At 45.3% G+C, this 18,513-nt stretch overlaps 1 protein-coding gene across 1 annotated transcript in view; it reads left to right on the top strand.

Moving 5' to 3' along the window:
- Nucleotides 1–18,513, top strand: part of FRAS1 (Fraser extracellular matrix complex subunit 1) — a 1,313,599-nt gene that overhangs the window by 247,657 nt on the left and 1,047,429 nt on the right. The gene's annotated exons all lie outside the window — the stretch shown is intronic.

Below are 18,513 nucleotides of genomic sequence, written 5' to 3' on the forward strand. Positions count from 1 at the left end.
GTTAAATGTTCAAGGGCAGCCTCTGCTTTCTTACACCACCTATTCTGCTTCCATACATCTGGTCATCCCCACTCTACACCTCTCTCACAGGAAACCTATCCTGACCCCACACTCTGGCTATGTCTCTCTTGGCCACCACAAACCCCAACACAAAAAATAGCAACTGCTTCCAGGGAAAGTCCACATTATTGGGTATGTAGGAAGGCAGGATTAATCTGCATGATTACCCCTGATTTGTGCCTGATGCTTTCTGACTAATGTGACTGAGATCCTGCTAATCAGTACACCAGTCTCTGTGCTTTCTCCCTGAAATTGACTATGATGAGTACTTGGGTACATCCCAGATTGGCTAATGGTGTACCCTTATAAGTCCCTAGTATATGGTACTGAGGTACCCAGGGCATAGGTACCTTAAAGGTCTCCCATGGGCTGCAGCATAATGCCACCCATGAAAGACCACTCAAATTGTGACAACGGGCCTGCCATTGCAGCCTGTGTAGGCTGGCCCTAGCACTTTCTTGCGACAGATATAGGTTTCCCTATATCTGAGGTCACTGCACTTAAAACATATGTCACCCCTAAGCAGGCCTTCCAATGCTGAAGGCAGGGTGCTCAGTTCTAAGCGTGTGGGTGCCTCTGCATGAGCAGAACACCCCTATAGCCTTTGCAGTCCATTCTCCCGGGTTGTAAGTGCATCAGCCATTATGATACATAGATAGGCCATGGTTTATTATGTGATAACCATCTCTAAACTGGCTAAAACAACCATGTCATGTTTGGTATCAAACATGTTGTAATTGTCCTCCCACACTGTAAACGGTATGGGAGGTATGATTTCATGACTGTGAAGCTCCTCAGGGAGGCCCTCGGTGCTCCCGGTACCAGTCTTCTAGACCCAGACAGCACAACATGAATGCTGCCAACCAGAGACACAATTCTGCCATCCTGCTGCTGAGCCAAGCTCAAGCCGAGGAAGGTAGGACTGCAGGTATTCTGTCACAGGGAGGTGTGACCACCTCCCAGACAGTTCTTATTGTATTAGGACAGGGGGGGGGGGCACTTGCCAGCTCCACTCTGTCTATGTGAGGGGCACATTTGGTGCCCTCCTTGCATAGTCCAGTTCAAACCAGATCAGGGAGCCATTGGTTCCCGCTCTGGCGCAAAACTGGACAGAGGACATGGGAGTATCCTCCTCACTGTCCAAACCCATCCTCTGGGAGGGAACCCTGAACAGTCTCAACACTTTCCTTAGGGTTCCTAAGGGCTTACCTGTGGGTGGGTCCCTAGATACGTTCTGGGACAAGATTCATATCAAGACACCACTTCATCTTCGACCTTCTGGACTCTCTGGACTTCACTCTGAGTATCGAGACTGCAGCGACTCCTGCTGCTCCTGGTTTGTCGCCCTGCTTGTCTGCTGCAATGTCTGTGCCTGTGCGCCATACAGGAACCTTCCAAGACCTGTGGGCATCCAAGACACCTGAAGGAATCTCCCTTGGAGTGAAGGAGTCACTTACATGCATCTGCAGGCACCGCAACAAAGCTTACTGGTCTGCTGATCCTGGGCTCTCATGGACTCCGAAAAGCTCAGCAACACAGGTGGTTGTTCGTCTTATCCCTCGAGGCCTGCCCTATTCTCTCTGTGGTTCTGTAATTCTCAAACCTGACTGCATTTTAGTTTTGCCCTCACGTAGGCCAGTAAAGTAGGCCCAAAACAAGTGGCTTTGCCTTCTGAGTTCGTGCATATATTAATTTGGGTTTCTCTGACTCTGAATGAACTGCAGAGAGAGAGTAACCCTTTTCACCTGAAACTGACCTTTTGCAAAACCTGTTTCACTAGCTGATCGTTGTCTGAGTTTTTCAATCACTGTTCAGGACCTCGTTAACTTTTAGTTTTCCTTGCACATATCTTATCTTAAACAATATCTAAATGGTTTCTTTTCTTAAGACTTTCTTTCCTGAAACATGGGTTTTTGCCATGTGTCGTGACTGCCATCTGGTGTTACTTTTTATGTAGGCCTTAGAAGTTAGTCTGTGAGCAAAGCAGTCTGACCTATTGTGAATCATACACATTAACCAAGGATTTCTTCGTGCACTGGAGTTAATTTCAGAAGCTGGCCTTTAACCTGGAATTGACCCTGCCAAGCCAATTTCCCTGCAAGATCGTTATTTGCTTTTCCAATCACTATTCAAGACATTTGTTAACTTTTAAGTTTCTTTATGTCTCTGTTATCCTGCACATTATCTGAAACTACTTTTCTTGACTATTTCTTCATTTCATGGGTTACGCTTTCAATTAAGGGTTTGTGCGGGCCTTCCAGAATATTATTTAGATATGCCTAAATATTAACTTGTGGGTTGGGACACTGTAAAATGAGCTTTACTGTATGATGCTGTGTGATGTCATGTATTTTCTATTGGTTGAATTTTGGTGCAGGGGTGTGCATTTTAAATGTACCTTTTTGTGTATAAATAGGGATGTCTCGCCTTAGTAAAATTGAGCAGTTTCTTGAGTTGTACACCGTGTTGTATTACTGGGAGTTCTGCTACTGGCTGCAGCTAATAAATTTGATCTCTGACGCCACCTAGAAGTATTCCGTGTCTCTGTATACCAAGGCAAGGGAACCCAGAGGACTTTGGGCGTGTCCCTGGCGCCGCTGGGTACTTGAAAACCCAGTTCTTCAGTTGACGCGGCCAACGCGGGCCGACTTCAGTGGTACCGGTCCAAGCCTGAAGATTGCAAGGAGCCACGTGAGGAAATTCTGGAGGAGGGCCCCCACTTCATCGACCCCTGCATGTCGACGTGGACCAAAGGACTTATCTGCGAGGCTTCCCGCTTTCCAACGGCTGCGAAGGACTGCTGCCCTGACTGTCGCCTTGTCTTGGACCCTCCGATTGATGTTTGTAAAGCGAGACGATAGACGGTCTTCTGGTGGCGTGACAGATATTTAGTTAAGTATAAGTGGGTCGCTCCCACGACTTTGTCTGGTTCCTTGGTTTTGATTTGGTTGGTTTTTATATGGTTGCTGCAGTACCCAAAGCCGAAGGGCTTGTATATTTACGAGTGTATCATTTTTTGATTCCCTTTGAAGTTTGAAACCAGACTAGTGAGCAAGATGCCTGGTCTTGGTAAATTTGGTAATTGGTTTGTTTGTGGTAGTAACAGGGATTCCCGATTGGAGGATTCATGTCCGATACCTCCGGTTGGAACTCCGACTTATGAACTGTACTCAAAACACGGAGTGGGCCCTATTACTTATAATGAAGTATGGGTCCGCTACACTAAAAAGGATGGTGTTTTGCAATGGCCCTCACATGGTAGTTTTGAAACAGAGATTTTAGACAATCTAGAAGTTAAGCTATTTAAGAAGAAAGCCCGGCCGGCAATGTTTGACTCTTTCCGCCTTTGGGGTAAGGAAGCCAAACAGAGAGAAATGAAACAAGCAAAGAGAGATAGGAAAGATAAGAATATGTCAGTATTACAAGCTGCTAGACAGTTTAAGGAAGATGGAGAAGAGCGTGCGAGTGAAGTTTTAGATAGACAGCGTTGTATGGCCATAGATAAATGTTATCCGGCCTTGCCGTCTTCTCCTCCAAAAGTGATGGAAGACCCTGAAAAAGATCCTTTGATCTCTCATTTACTGAGATTGCCTCCTCCTTATGTGCAGGGTGCTACTGCGCCTCTATTACCCCCGGTTGTTCCACCCGTTGCAGTTCAACCTCCTGCTGTTGTTCAGTCACCCGGTGCTCCACAGATGGTTTTGCCTTCTCCTGCGCAACCCATTCTAGGGTCGCCAGCCTTGCTATCAGCTTTGCCTCAAACTCCTTTGCCTTCCGCTTCTGCATCTTCGATTTCTACTGTTCTTGTCCCTACACCTTCCTTGCCTCAGAATACTTATTCTCCTGTTCTTATGTCTACTTCTTCTCCTTCCGTTCGAAAACGAATGACAGAAACTGTTTCTAATTTATTGTCACCATTGTTTGTGTCACTGAATATTACCCCTGTTTCGGAACGTAAGCATAGTCGTAGTCAGCTTCCTAGTTCTGAAGAACGGACAGTGTTGGATTTGTTGGCTCGTAGGTGGATTTTAAATGCTCCGAGGTATAATTTGCCAGCAGTTATGGATGTTTTCTTTCAGTGGGAACCGCCTAAGCAAAGGTATGTTTTTGATGTAATGTGTACTTTTCTGCGTCAGGAATGGGAAGATAATGAGTTGGGTCCGATTCCCCAGGATGTGCTCAATGTTCAGTCAGATTTTGCCAAAGGGATGATAGTGGAATCGGATGTTACAGATGCCATAGAGACAATACTTGCTTTCAGATCTAGACTTCCGCCTCAGACATTGTATGAACCTGATTCCTCTGTTAGGAGGAAAGTGAAACAGTACCCTATGAGAGAAGTTCCACCGGTATGGAAAGAAGCAGTTCAGGCTAATGTAAATTTGGGTATTCAGGCCGCTCCAGCTCATTTTCAGCGAGTATGGGTACATGTCCCTTGGAAGAGAGCAGAGGTCTTGGCTCTTAAGCAGACCTTACCTGACCCTCGTAAGAATCCTGCTGGGTATTACAAGGAGTTGTCCCAGACAGATGAAGCGTGTATTATGAAATTAGCTGACATCGATATGTTGATGGGTAATGTAGTCCCTCAACCCTTGTGGGCGAAGATTCGTCATGAGAATCATGCTGCTGAATTAGGTGATACCTGGGCGAATATTGTTGCTGCAGATGGTAGACAGGAGGGAGGTGCTAAACCTGAACCTCTAGTTTCAGAATTACCAGGTAGAATTATTAATCTGATGAAAACGATGATGCCCGCTTTACGAGTGAATTGGGATAAGTTAGCAGCATGTAAGCAGAAGAAAGACGAGAGTGTATCTGATTTCTTCACTGGGTTTGAAGAGACGTTTATTGATCATAGTGGTCAGGATATGAGTACGGAGGGTGGTCAAAGGTTGTTTGTGGATAAATTTGTCTTTAATTTGCTTCCCGAACTTTCTAATAAGTTAAAGGACTCTGAGAGTTCATGGGCTGTCTCTTCGTCAGCCCAGATATTGGCTGCTGCACAATATTATGAGAATAGGGATAAAGATGAGAAGGATAAAGTGGAGAAGAAAACTAAAGAGTTAAAAACGAAAGTTCTTTTGCAGCAAGCTTATCCGCCTCGTCAGAATCAGCCTCAGTTTCAGCAACCTCCACAATTTCAGAGATTGTTACAGAAGCCTGAGCCTTATGTTCAGCGATTCTTTCCTGGCCCTAATCAGTGTGCTTATTGCAGAGAGGAAGGTCATTACAAGAATAGTTGCCCGGCTTTGTTACAGCGTGCAAATGGTGTATCTGGTCAGAGAGGTCGTGGTAGTTTTCAGCAAGCTCCTAGGGGTAGGGGACGTGGTGTGTTTCCCCAGAATGAGCATTCCTCTTCCCTACAGAATTCTGCAAATTATTTTGACAGACAGAATGTTCTGAGTGGACAGTCTGCCCAGTATTATGTTGAGGATTACTATGTCGAAGGTGAGAGTTCTGGTTATAATATTAACTAGGACAGCCAAGGACAAAGTGAGGGAGTAGTGTCAGTTCCAGTAGACCAGAGTGGACCTTATGTTGAAGTGGTTACATCAGGTGTGGTAGAACCTTTTCTTTTGGATACTGGTGCGATGAAGAGTTCTATTATGCACTCTAAACTTCCTGGCGCACCTTTGTCTGGCTTGACCAATGTTTCAGTAGTATTTTCAGGCGCCCCAGTTCGTAATCCGGTTTCTAGTCCTTTGTCCCTTTCGATTGGCCCTTGTGAATTGGAAGCTCCACTTATTTTAACGACTGGTTGTGGTGAGAATCTGTTGGGTTTGGCCTTGCTGAAAAGATTATATGCGACATTACATTGTTCTCCTTCAGGATTACAACTTACCCTTGGTAAGAAAGTGATTTCTCCAATATATTTGTCCAAGGATTGTTTGCCACTGGAATTGCGTTCGCTTCCTGATACACTTTGGGCTACAGGTCCAAATGATGTTGGTCTTTTGCCGATTCCACCTTATGTTGTCACGCTTAAGTCAAATGCTAGGCTACCTCGTATTCCCCAATACAAGATCTCGAGTGATGGTGAGAGAGCTCTTTTAGCGATTGTTTATGATCTGGTTGAGAAGGGTGTAGTTGAGGAAACGAGAGGTAATGTTTGTAACAGTCCTGTTTTGCCTATCCTTAAACGTACTGATGCTTCTCAGCCACCTGTGTACCGGTTTGTGATCGACCTTCGAGAGGTAAATAAGAGACTCGTGCCACAGTTTCCTGTGGTACCTGATATCACTGCTTTGTTGACTTTGATTCCTGCTTCGGCAGCTTGGTTTTCTGTCATCGATTTGAAGAATGCTTTCTTCAGTATTCCTATTGCTGAGGAGAGTAGAGATATTTTTGGCTTCTCATTAGGAGGCCGAAGCTTCCGGTTTAAGAGAGCTCCCCAAGGTTATTGTGAAAGTCCCTCCATCTATAGTCAGGCGTTGAAAACTCAGCTTGACGGTTTTGTGTTACCTGTTGGTGCTACTCTTATTCAGTACGTCGATGATTTGTTGATTACTGCTGATGATGAAAAGATTTGTAAGGAGGCTACTCTTTCTTTGTTGCGGTATTTGTCTGGCCTTCATCATAAGGTGTCACCTTCAAAGTTGCAAAATTGTCGCCAAGAAGTGACATACTTAGGTCATCTCTTGTCGAAGGAGGGAAGGAGATTGACCCCAGAACGAATTCAAGCAATTGTGCAAATGAATGTACCATCCACACAGAGAGATGTGCGTGCCTTTTTAGGTATTACATCGTATTGTAGACAGTGGATCCCCAATTTTTCACTGTTGGCGAAACCTCTGTTAGCATTGACTCTGAAAGATACTCCGCATCCTCTCCCTTGGTCTGACGAATGTCAGAAAAGTTTTTCTGAACTACGCAATGCATTGTGTTCGGCTTCTGTGTTGGGTACTCCAGCCTATAGTAAGCCTTTCACGTTGTACGTGCACGAGAGAGAAGGTTGTGCTTTGTCAGTCTTGGCACAACCATTTGGGGACAAGCAGCGTCCATGTGCGTATTTCTCCTCTACGTTAGACCCAGTTGCTAAGGCGTTGCCGAGTTGTTTGAGAGCTACAGCTGCAGCGGCTGTTTCTATCCGACAGTCTGCTGGTTTGGTATTGGGCAACACGTTGATTGTGATGGTCCCACATGCAGTGGATACCTTATTAAACAGGACTAAGACACAGCACCTTACTAGTGCACGTCTGTCAGGTTACGAGTTGACATTGTTGGCTAGTCATGTGCACATTAAAAGATGTAATGTGCTGAATCCAGCTACTTTGTTACCGATCTCTACAGAGACGGATCCTCAAGAACAGCATGATTGTTTTCTTCGTACAGAGGAAGAAACGAAAGCTAGAGTTGACCTCGGGGATACTCCCCTTGCGAATGTTGACGGTACTCTATGGGTAGATGGTTCGTGTTTTAAGCTTCCGAATGGTGAAACGACTGCAGCGTATGCTATTACAACTTTACATACAGTTGTTGAGACAGCACGCATACCACAGAATTCTGCGCAAGCAGCAGAATTGATTGCATTGACTAGAGCGTGCGTGTTGTCAGAAATAAAGCGAGTGAATGTTTACACCGACAGCCAGTACGCGTTTGGAGTTGCCCATAGTTTTGGGCGTTTGTGGAGAGAGCGTGGGTTCCTTACTTCGCACGGAACCAAAATACAGCATGGGCAGTTGGTAAATGAACTTTTGGAATCTCTCACTCTCCCAAAGTAGATTGCAATTATGAAGTGTAGTGCGCATAAGAAAGTTGTGGACGATGTTGGTCGAGGGAATGCGTTTGCGGATGAAGTTGCGAAGGAAACGGCGAAAGACATGATGAGCCGTATGTATGTTGCAGGCCCAGCTAATTGGGTTATGGCTGGTGGAATGTGTGAAGACACAATAGAAAGTGTGAAAATGATTCAGGCTGAAGCGACTGAGAAAGAAGTGAGTGTTTGGAGAGAAACTACGGGTATGTTGGATTCGACAGGTTGTTGGGTTGAGTTGTCAGAACACCAGCGATGGCTGTTGCCAGATGGGTATGTGCTCTCAGTGGTTACAATGGCTCATGGAATGGCTCACATAAGTTCAAAGGGAATATGCAAGTTGTTGGCTCCAGTTTGGCGGAATGCTGGAATTCCGAAATGTGCAGAGAATGTGGTGAGACATTGTATGATTTGTTTGAAGTATAATCCTGGTAAGGGAACTCCAACTCCAGCTGGTCATTTTGCTCCTCCGACGTATCCGTTTGAGGTGATACACCTAGATTATATACATATGGAGAGATGCAACAATTTGAAGTATGTCCTTGTGGTTGTTTGTGCCTTTTCCAGGTGGATAGAGGCCTACCCCCTAAAGGATAATACTGCCTTGTCTACAGCCAAGGTTTTGCTGAGAGAGTACTTCCCTAGGTATGGTTTGCCGAGAATTGTATGGTCGGACAATGGGAGTGAATTTGTGGGTCAAATCATGAAGAAAGTGTGTGCTGGATTGGGAATAAATCAGAAGTTCCATGCAGCGAATCACCCCCAGTCTGCTGGACTTGTTGAATGTTACAATGGTACATTGAAGCTGAAATTAGCTAAGGTACAAGCGAGCACTGGTCTTACATGGCCGGATGCCTTGCCGTTGGCTCTTTTGTCAACAAGGACGACTGTGCATTCTCGAGGGGGACTTAGTCCATATGAAATCGTGTTTGGTCGTCCTGCGAATGTTTGGGGTGTGCCTCGTCCTAAAGAATACAGCAGTATTGAGTACCCTATGTTGGTGGATTACTTACATGACTTGACTGCTAAATTACGTGTTCTCCACCAACAGGTCTATGACAGTTTGCCGACAGCTACTACAGATCCAGGTCACAAGATCCAACCCGGCGACTATATTCTGACGAAGAATTTTTAACGAACAAAGAATTTGGAGCTGAGGTGGACTGGACCGCATTTAGTTTTGTTAGTCACTAGAACTGCTGTTAGAGTACCTGGTAAAAAGAAATGGGTGCATGCCACCCATACGAAAAAAGTCCCTTTGCCTTTACCGTATGATCAGTGGGTGAGGGATGGTATAGCTGATACAGATTGCGAGCGAGTCCCCACATTCGTGCCTTTTAGTGATGCTCATTTGACATGGACACGGTCAGAACGCGAGGATGACAATGTGCTGCAAGAAGCTGTTCCTCCACGTTTGAGATTGGACACTACCGAACCTGAACTTTTGTTTACGGACCAAACAGTGCCGACTAAATCACGTTACAACCTCCGATCTCGGAATAAATAAAGAGACTTTGAACATTATTTTTTTTTCCCACTCCGAGACCAAAAAGAGACAATTTCTTCAAGTATTTTGCATTTGACTTTTGTTTTTCTTTTTCTCTTGCTTTTTCTGAAATTGTATTATGGTTTTCTGTTAAATTTTTGATTGGTTACCATTTGCCAGTTGCAGGGTCAGGTAGGAGTACCAACGGTTCAGTTTGTGACCTGAGTAGTGGCAGTAGATCTGCAGGACTTGCAGTGTCCCTATGACCTGCTAACAATCACAGCTGAAGTACTCTGTCAAGATTGCGTGAGCGACATTAGAAAATGGAGATTGTATTGAGGAATGACGATAAAAAGCAAGAGATGAAAAACCGATATTATAGAATGTTGTTCTCTAAGTGTGGTATAGCTTTATCTATTTTAATACTTTTATGTATTCTATTAGCTATTATATTCTGGTTTGTTTCTTCTACACAATTGACATCAGCATCAACTTCTCAACCTACTCTTTCTTTTTCTACTGTTTCTCCACATGAGTTTCATACGTTACCTGAACATGAACAGACACGAAGATCAGAATTTGTGAACAATTCGTGTATACAGATGTTGCATCAGCATCAGCTAGTCATAAATACCACGAATTGTTGGGTGTGTGGTCTTATGCCACATACTACAGATAAGGGAATGCCATATTTGGTTTTGCCTTTTTCGCCTAACGGGTCAGTTTGGGCACTCCAATCAATGTTTATCAATGCGAATGAAGCCTCTCCTGTACGTTCCGTCAAAGACAATGCAAGTAATAATGCCTTGATACAGGGACTAGTTGATATGATTAGAGATATCGATGAGTATAACGCTATCCCTAGAGATGAGGTACGAGCATATGTCGGTTGGAATAAGACGACATATAGTGCTAGCTTGACGGAGAAAGAAAGGCAGCGAAGGTCTCCTCCTATTTGGATTGTACCCCACCGAGGTCATCTTTGTCTGCAAGGTAATGGTCAGAATCCGAGGGCTCAGCTTGGTAAGAGTGTGTGTGTTCACACATACGTTTATACGTCCCAGAAATCTCCTCCGTTCGTGCCAGCTAAAGGCGCGTATTTTGTTTGTCACGATAGAGCATATATATGGTTGCCATCTGATTTTTCTGGCACATGTTATGTGGCATTTTTGCTTCCCCCTACATACACTGCTGTTTTCGATTACCATAAGACAAGATATGGTAGAGGTGTAATCGATGTGAAAGATACTGTAGCACAAGAAGCTGGAGACTTCTTTAAGGGTTTCCTACCCTTTTGGGGTCCTATGGCTAATAGGAATATTCGTCAGCTTACGAGAGTGGTTGAGGCCACTATAAATGAGACTGCAGGTGCCCTTAGCAATATTACAGCTGAGCTTCAAGCGGATCGCCTTATGACATTACAGAACCGTTTTGTTTTAGATATTATACTTGCAGATAGAGGTGGGGTATGCAAATTGATTAGATCTAGTTGCTGCGTTTTCATACCAGATAATGCCCCGACAGTGTACCAAGCCATCTCTAGACTACATAAGATCTCTGAGTCTATTCATGTGGACGAAGTAGACTGGTCGTTGATGGGATGGTTATGGGAGTCGTTGTCCAAATGGGGATGGAAGATTCTGACGTTCCTTGGTATGGTGTTAGCTATCCTTTTCTCATGTTGTTTATGCATCCAGTGTGGTCCCACCATTTGTAGTCTTTGTGTTATGATCTGTGTGAGAAGACCAGCCCCGAGAGAAGTGAAGGATAATAAGATGATGTTACAGCAACACCTTGATGACCTGATGAGAATAGATATAGACCTAGATTCAGATTGACATGAGTTTAGGTTATTGCCTACGTAATGGCAAAAGGAGGGTCTGTGGTTCTGTAATTCTCAAACCTGACTGCATTTTAGTTTTGCCCTCACGTAGGCCAGTAAAGTAGGCCCAAAACAAGTGGCTTTGCCTTCTGAGTTCGTGCATATATTAATTTGGGTTTCTCTGACTCTGAATGAACTGCAGAGAGAGAGTAACCCTTTTCACCTGAAACTGACCTTTTGCAAAACCTGTTTCACTAGCTGATCGTTGTCTGAGTTTTTCAATCACTGTTCAGGACCTCGTTAACTTTTAGTTTTCCTTGCACATATCTTATCTTAAACAATATCTAAATGGTTTCTTTTCTTAAGACTTTCTTTCCTGAAACATGGGTTTTTGCCATGTGTCGTGACTGCCATCTGGTGTTACTTTTTATGTAGGCCTTAGAAGTTAGTCTGTGAGCAAAGCAGTCTGACCTATTGTGAATCATACATATTAACCAAGGATTTCTTCGTGCACTGGAGTTAATTTTCAGAAGCTGGCCTTTAACCTGGAATTGACCCTGCCAAGCCAATTTCCCTGCAAGATCGTTATTTGCTTTTCCAATCACTATTCAAGACATTTGTTAACTTTTAAGTTTCTTTATGTCTCTGTTATCCTGCACATTATCTGAAACTACTTTTCTTGACTATTTCTTCATTTCATGGGTTACGCTTTCAATTAAGGGTTTGTGCGGGCCTTCCAGATTATTATTTAGATATGCCTAAATATTAACTTGTGGGTTGGGACACTGTAAAATGAGCTTTACTGTATGATGCTGTGTGATGTCATGTATTTTCTATTGGTTGAATTTTGGTGCAGGGGCGTGCATTTTAAATGTACCTTTTTGTGTATAAATAGGGATGTCTCGCCTTAGTAAAATTGAGCAGTTTCTTGAGTTGTACACCGTGTTGTATTACTGGGATTTCTGCTACTGGCTGCAGTTAATAAATTTGATCTCTGACTCCACCTAGAAGTATTCCGTGTCTCTGTATACCAAGGCAAGGGAACCCAGAGGACTTTGGTCGTGTCCCTGGCGCCGCTGGGTACTTGAAAACCCAGTTCTTCATCTCACTGTGTTTGAGGCCACTATCCCTCGTTGGAACCTCAGGAACCAAACCCCTGTGCACCGCGTCGACTTGCCGTTGCAAAGGCTTGTTGGCTCTCTTCCCCAGAGATTGTCGGGCTTCCAAGTAGCCTCCACTTCAAGGATCTCCTGTAACCAAGATCTTCGTCCCCATGGCATCACTTGCCCCGTGGGCCTGCATCTTTGGTGAGCTGCTTGAGGTCCTCTTGCGACTTCAGTGCCTCCGGCCTGTTGGTCCATTTGAGGGTCTACTGTTATTTCAGATGGCTCTCCTGATGGATCGGGCCTGCTCTGACTCCCTTGCTTGTGGCGAGTCACCTGGACCTTGCTGGTCCCGCCACTGCACCCTTTTCGCGTTCCACATTGTTTGCGGTTGCCAAGGCTTGTTGTTGCTCCCGATGGACACCGACCACTCAACTCTCGACATCTGACGTAGGACAGCTCGTGATAGGCTCCTGTTCTTACACAGCGTTGTCTGGTCTGCACAGCTTCAGCTCCAAGGTCACCGTCAACTCTTCTGCAACACCTGACATCAGTGGGCATTCATCTTCCATGCCCCCTGGTCACTCCTGAGTGCCATAAACTCTGCCCCCCCTGCTTGCATGTACTTCTTACCCTGAATCCACCTTTGGGTTCCACCAGGCACTTTCCATTTCTTCGCCAGCTGCATCTTCCTGAAGTCCTCCATTGAGTTTGATGGCAGTTTCCAAAGCCACTTTGCACCCTTGCACCCGCCTTTACTGGTGCATAGGTGCGAGGTTCCTAGGGTGTCTGCGGGTGCGGTGGCTCTCTAACCTTCTGTCTTTCACAGGGTTTCTTTAGGGGAAGAGTCCTTTTTCTTTAAAATTGCAACCACGACTTACCCATTGACTTGAGTTGATCCAGCGGTCGTGTTCCCACACAGCCTCCATGAGGTTCCTGGTTACTTACCTCGGGTGGTTCCTTGGGTCCCCGGCATTTCTACATCCTTTTGGGCACAGTCTTCACTTAAGTCGTGGTTTGCATCCATCTATTTTAGTGTACAGTTTGGTCCCCCATGGTGAACACTGTTTAATATGTGCTTCTTACCTGTTTTCTTCGCAGAGTATTGTGTGCATTGTTTATCTCCACATAGGAGATATTTGTACTTGTTAGTGAGTGTCTTAGAATAAATACATATTTTTATAAACACACTGTGTGGTTCTTTCTCACTTATTCTATACCAATAAGATTACGTTCTGGTAAAACAAACTGCTTTACATTCCTGGACTAAGTTAACAGGCTGCTCTCCACAGCTACCATTTAAAGAGCTTTCTAAGGTTGTCTAATACCACTAAAATCACTATAAGGGTTGTCTGGATTAGTGCAGGGTGCTACACTTACTTACATGAGCACCATATACTAAGCCAGCTTCTCAAATTTTGCCACCCCAAACCCCAACACACAAAACAGCAACTGCCTCCAGAGAAGGTCCACATCATTGGACATACCCAGGAGCACAAAATGGGGCTTCTTCGGGAATTCAACTGAAAGCATCAATTCCCTAATGACCTTATCCCAATAGGAACTTGCCACCGGGCAGCCCCACACCATATGCATAAAGGTGCCCCCACAATGGTGCACCGCTGGCACATCAGGCTTTCAACTCTCCCCATTTTACAGAGGCAGGAGCTTTATAGTAGGTCATGTGAAGGATATTGAATTGAATTGACCTCAGTCTAACAGGTATGCCTTCTTGCTTAGGGTGCATCAGTGCTGCCTCCCAAGCAATGTCTACTAGAGGCCCAACGTTGGTCTCCTATAGTTTCCAGAGCTTCCTGAGCATATCCAGGGTGTTGTTCAGGATAACTTGATATAGCTGGGACACCACCTTATCTGTGATCTACCCTCCTAAGACCCAGTACTCCAGGGGGCTAATTAGGCACATTAATATTTTAAACATGTAGTTTTTTTTGTCTATTTTATTTTTCAGTATTTTAGTTATTATTAATCTTCATTTTCAAAGTATATTATTATCAAAAATTCTGGTTTAGATATTTTTAACTCCAGATATCTATGAATGACGATAATTTGGATTCAATATTATTGTGATTTTATTTTTAAGTGTAGGGTTGTCGTTATTATGGTATTTGATAGTCTCAGATTGACAGTGTTAATAACTATGTTTAGTGGTGCAATCATATAGCAAAATAGGGGGTTTAAACTCGACCATTGTATGCCTCTCCCTCGGAGAGGAGCTTGCAAAGCCCTATTCATTGACCACTTTGAGGTGTCCCGCCCAATAGTACTTTAGTAGGTCAGGCAACACAATGCCTCCATTTCAGACGTTGTGAGTCAGGGAGTCAATGGCAATTCTTAAGGAACTTTTGCAGCGTGAATCTTTCTGGATTTGCTATCCTGTGCATTATTCTGCCATCTAGTAGTTGGGTCTGGAATTGTAGTCTATTTTCTCTCTTCTTTTTTTTTTTATCGTGGCCCAGGTGGATGTCGATATACCACGATTTGGTATACTTCTCCCACCTTTGGCCACCATCTTCAGATTCTTGTTTCCGCCGTTGGGTCTGGATCGTTGTCAAGGAGTTCCAGAGTTTTGGTACAAGGGATAGCCTGAAAACGGGAAAAATCAATAAAAATCGAAGATTATCATCGCACCCGACTACAGGCCAGGTAGCTGGGTCTACTAAGGAGAAGAAAATTTCAAGAGAACTCTACGTTCACACGAGAATGCGTTCACAAGGGGCTCCCTGAGCGCAGGAATGGACCAAACCCCCTTCAAGTTTTGTACCAATTGCCACCACAAATATGCCCAGAAGGACCATCATCCAGTCTGCAACCTCTGCCTGCCTCTCGACCACAACAGCGAGGACTGCAATTCGTGCTCGGCGTTCACACCCAAGACAGTCAGGGTACGAGAGAGGCAGAGAAGGGCGAACCACGCAATGCAGGGGCCACCTCCATCGCTCTGAGACTTGGGCCTCTCCAGTGGAGAGGAGGACAACATTGCAGAAGGACCAGAGGATTTCACGGTCGTCTAAGTCCATAAGAAAATGTCAAAGGAGGTAAGAGAGTTCACGACCCCCAAACACTCGACCGACACTCGAAAGAGTGAAACAAAGCCCTCGAAGGGAACAGTGCTGCCGGAACACTCGACGAAAGCAACTGCACCCAAGGACAAAAAGCCCAGCGGATCCTTTGAAAAGGACTCCCGGACGGCAAAGACCCACGAAAAATCAAGGTAGTCGAAGTAAGCCCCCAAAAAGGTCTCCTCGACGCCGAGAAAGGAAGGGTCGACAACTGCTTCGACGACAACATCGACAACCACGAAGCGCTCAAGCCCTCGACACTGAACAGGCTGCGGAGATGGAAAGGTAGAAAAGGAGGCTTGATGCCGAAATGGTGAGCATCCTGCAGCTGAAGAAGGACTTCGACAAAACGAGTCAGTACCCCGTCCCGCCGAAGCCCGCGGCCGAGGTTGAAAGGGGCTTCGAAGACCATGAACCACCGAAAACGCCTGAACCGGTCGAAGAACAGGAGGAATAGGCCCTGTATTACTTCGCAGGAGAAGGCGAGGAAGAAAAGCTAACCTACCAGGACTTGACGTCCTCGGAGGCGCAAAACTTAGAGTGGTATGACCTTGATGCCAAAATGCCAGAAGAAGGGGTAGACACATACCCATCGAGGCCTTTACCACCAGACAACATAGGGATCTACAATATGGTGGTCAAGTATGCTGCACAGACTTATGGGGTAAAATTGGAGGAGGAGAAACCCAAGGCTTGCTTTCTCCTGAAGACTCTTACCCACACAAACAAGAACTCAATTCCTGCACATGCTCCCTAGTGTGCTGGACTAGGGCAGAGAGGCTTTCAGGGAGCCAACTATATGTAAATCTGTGACCCCAAGAACAGAGAAGATGTACAAGCACTCCTCAAAGGACCATGCATACATTCAAGGATAGGGGCCAGCCGATTCAATAATTACTGCAATGGCTAGGAAAAGGGCCAATGTGCTCACAAATGCAGTACGACCTCCTGACAAGGAGAGTAGGAGAATGGACCTCACTGGAAGGAAAGTAGAACGGAGTGCGGCAATCCAACGGCGCATTGCCAACTCCAACGCCCTAATCATCAGACATGCATACCAGCACTGGGAAGAAGTAGGGCAACTCCTGAAGCACCTACTGGAACAGTACCAGCAAAGGGCAACCCACCTGGTAGAGGAGGGGAAAACATGGTGAACACATGTTTAAAGTCTGCCTTGGATGCAGCGGAGACGTCCAGCAGGCAGATGATGATCGGGGTGAAAGAGATAAAGCACGCGCATGGCTTAGGATCTCTGGCTTCAAGCCTGAGGTACAGAATAACATATTGAACACGCCCTTCAACAGAGAACAACTTTTTGGGACACCGGTTGACGAAAAGTTAACTCAACTCAAGAAAGACTTGAAACTGCAAGGTCCATGGGAGCACTGCAGTTCAGAGGAATGAGAAGAGGTACCCCCTCAAGAAGGCCAAATGGTAGGGGAGGCAACCAACCAAGTACCACGCACCAAACCTTCCAACAAGATTATCAAGGAAACGGCCAGGGACAGCAGCAGCAGTACCAGCCATGGGGCCAGTCCTTTCGAGGTCGCTCAAACAGACGAGAACAGGCACGGAGAGGGAGGCAACTACCCGCCTACAAGTGACTTCGCCAACAGGCAGATGCCCACCCAAATAACACCTCAAAGGGGGCCTCCTAAGAGAAAAAAAAGTCCAAGAACAGGTTTCACAAGACAAACCGTTCCCCAAACATATAACACCAGTAGGAGGCAGAATAAGGGACTTCCTCCAAGAATGGAAGATGGTCACAACGGACAAATGGATACTAAAAACATCATACAATACCGATACTGTATAGAACTAATAAAAGAACCTCCTAACAAGAAGCCAAGCAACAAGTCACACTCGTCAAAATAACTTTCACTCTTGCTACTAGAGGCACAAGAACTGCTCAACAAGGAGGCAATAGAGATAATACCGTACAGGGAGAGAGAAACAAGGGTGTTTATTCCAACTACTTCCTCGTACCAAAGGTGGAGGAAACACTAAGGCCTATCTTGGACCTAAGGCTCTTAAACAAGTTCATAAGGGCACAAAGTTTAAAAATGACGTCTCTGCAAGAAGTAATACCCCAGGTACAGGAAGGGGATTACATGGTTACTATAGATTTAAAGGATGCGTACTTACACGTCCCCATCAACAGAGGACACAAACGCCCAATAAGATTTGTGATCAGCAACACTCACTACCAGTTCACAGTGCTCGCATTCGTGTTCAATTTGGCACCAAGGGTGTTTACAAAATGCCTAGCAGCAGTAGCAGCGCACCTAAGGAGCCAAGGAATACGTGTATACCCCTACCACGACGAATGGCTCATGAAAGCAAGCTCCTACAGCCAGTGCAAACAACACATCCAGCAGGTGATACAAACACTAATCCAACTGGGTTTTTCAATCCATTGGGGAAAGTCCTCAATAGAACCGGAACAGGTGAAGATATTTTTAGGGGCAGAGATCAACACCATACAAGGCAAGGTGTTCCCCAGCACTCGGAGGATTTTGGCAATACAGAAGGAAACATGTCTATACTGCAAGGGTCAAGTTCTGATAGTGAGGACGATGAGCAAACTAATGGGAATGATGCTGTCTTGCATACACCTGGTTACAAATATTCAACTCCACATGAGACCATTCCAGGAATGGATACAGCAGCAATGGTCACAGGCAACAGGGAGTTGGGAAGATCTAGTGGTTGTCAAACACGCAGTGCATCAGGAAATAGCGTGGTGGAATACAGAAAAAATATCACAGGGGAAACCATTCACACAACCAATCCAACAGTGACCATCACAACAGACGCCTCCCAGATGGGGTGGGCCACGCACATGAACAAACTCAAGGAGAGGGGGTTATGGTCGCAGCAGGATACGATCAGGCACATCAACTACCTAGAGGTAATAACTGTGTTCCTAGCCTTAAAACCTTTCAGAAGGAGCTGTACGGAAATAGGGTGTTATTCCAAACGGACAACCAACCACCATGTTCTACATCAACAAACAAGGTGGAACACAATCAGTAGCACTATCAGGGCTAGCACAGGAAATATGGACATGGGCCATTCCACTGAAAGTAGCTCTACTTGCAATACATCTCCAAGGGAAGGACAATGTGGAAACTGATAGACTCAGCAGGCAGACGTCAGCATCCCACGAATAGGAGATCAACCAACAAGAAATACAAAGAGTATTCCAA

This window comes from Lissotriton helveticus, chromosome 2_1, assembly GCF_964261635.1.
Source record: "Lissotriton helveticus chromosome 2_1, aLisHel1.1, whole genome shotgun sequence".
Classification (NCBI taxonomy): Eukaryota; Metazoa; Chordata; class Amphibia; order Caudata; family Salamandridae; genus Lissotriton; species Lissotriton helveticus.